The 1,619-nt window shown below is 68.1% G+C and overlaps 1 pseudogene; it reads right to left on the bottom strand.

Moving 5' to 3' along the window:
* Positions 1-391: 391 nt before the first annotated feature.
* Positions 392-941, bottom strand: LOC123084304 (uncharacterized; annotated as a pseudogene).
* Positions 942-1,619: the final 678 nt, after the last annotated feature.

Here is a 1,619-nt window from a genome sequence, read left to right on the forward strand (position 1 = left end):
GGCGGGAGGAAGGCGAGCAAGCGGGAGAGATGCGAGGGAAAAGCGTCAAGAAACGGCGAGAAAAGACCCTCGGGTCGTTTCCAGGGCGGGCCCACGCGCCTTTTTCGCTTGCGCCGGCTCCCCAAGCGCCCCCCAGGGCGCCGAGTTCGGCCTGGGTCCGCCGGCACCAGTTTTGGCCCGAGCCGGCGAAAAACGGGCTTCTGGGGACGCGACTGGGGCCTTTTTTGTTGCCGGCGCGGCAAAATTGCCTGGGGAGGGCCTATTGGGGGCGCGGCTGGAGATGCCCTAAGCGCACCCGAGCGTGGGAACACATCAAATGTAACAGGATCAGGGAGCCATTGCCCTGCGCAGGAGGAGAAGACAAAGAGGACGAGCTTGGTTGTGCACCACACTAAGCACATGACTCTGAAGTCTCTGAATGATGAGTTCTCATGGCCGCCAGGAGGAGCAAGGAAGGACTCGCATTTCATGATGTCGGGCTGATGGACTTGACCGGCGAGATGGTCGGGGACGGCGGGCAGAAGCAGGTAGCGCCGGTGCAGGGGGTCGCAGACAGCGAACACCCTAACCAGGTCCGGGCGGTTGTAGTCGACGCCGGCCCCCTCGCATACGGGGGAGTAAAGGGCGCGGCCGTCGCGGTCGTCACGGCGGCACCAACGGTCGCGGGACGGGGGGAGGAGAATGGCGCACGACAAGTTGACATCGGCAAGGGTGGCTGCCGCGGCGGCGGAAGGGTGGGGCGGTTGGGCCGGGGTCAAGACGCCGCAGAGGATGCCGAGGAGGGGCCGCGGGTGGAGGCCGTGGAATCGGCGGAGAAAGGCATGGCCGGCGACGACGCGGCGGAAGGAGACGCAGGCCGCGGAGGCTCGGGCGAGGTCGGCGGCAGTGGGGAGGCGGAGGAAGATCTCCTCCATGAGTTCATCTTGGAGCCGTTGCGCCATTAGGGTTTAGAGCATCTCCAACAGCCGCGCTAAACTAGCGCCGCGCCGCAAAATAGACCTTTTTAGCGCGCGCGCGCAACGTGGCGGCTCGCTCCAGCGGGCGCGCAAAAACGGCGCGCGCGCGATAACGGGTTGGGCGCGCGGTCAAAAACACTTATCCGCGCGGTGTATTTGGAGCTCCAGCTACAGCGCGGGGCACACTCGAGCGCTCGCGCCCGCACTCTCTCCCTCTCCTCGTCCTACGCCCCGCGCGCACCGGCGCCGGCGCCCTGCCCCCCGCCATGGACGCCACACCGGCGCCCCGCTCACCCCGCTGTACATCCGCGACCCCCCGCCGCCGCCGCCGCCCCCGCCGCCGGAAACCCTAGCGCGGCGAGCGCTGGCGTCGCCACCGCCGGAGCTCCGCCGAGCGTCGGCCTCGCGCGCAGCCTCTTCTTGCCGCCGCGGATGACTACGGCGCCGGCGCCATCCCGTGCCACCGCCGCACCGTCGAAGAAGGTACCCAATGCGGCGCGGGCGAAGAAGGGCAAAACATCCGCGAAGAAGAACAAGGTGGCGGACGGCTCCGGCATGGCGAGGGGAAAAAAGCTTGCAGGGCGTTCGACAGCCGCGGCGGCTACCGAAGTGCCGGCAAGCTCACTCGTTGAGCCGGCCGCCGACGCGCACCACGTGTTCGAC

This window comes from Triticum aestivum, chromosome 4A (genome assembly GCF_018294505.1).
Source record: "Triticum aestivum cultivar Chinese Spring chromosome 4A, IWGSC CS RefSeq v2.1, whole genome shotgun sequence".
NCBI classification, from domain to species: domain Eukaryota; kingdom Viridiplantae; phylum Streptophyta; class Magnoliopsida; order Poales; family Poaceae; genus Triticum; species Triticum aestivum.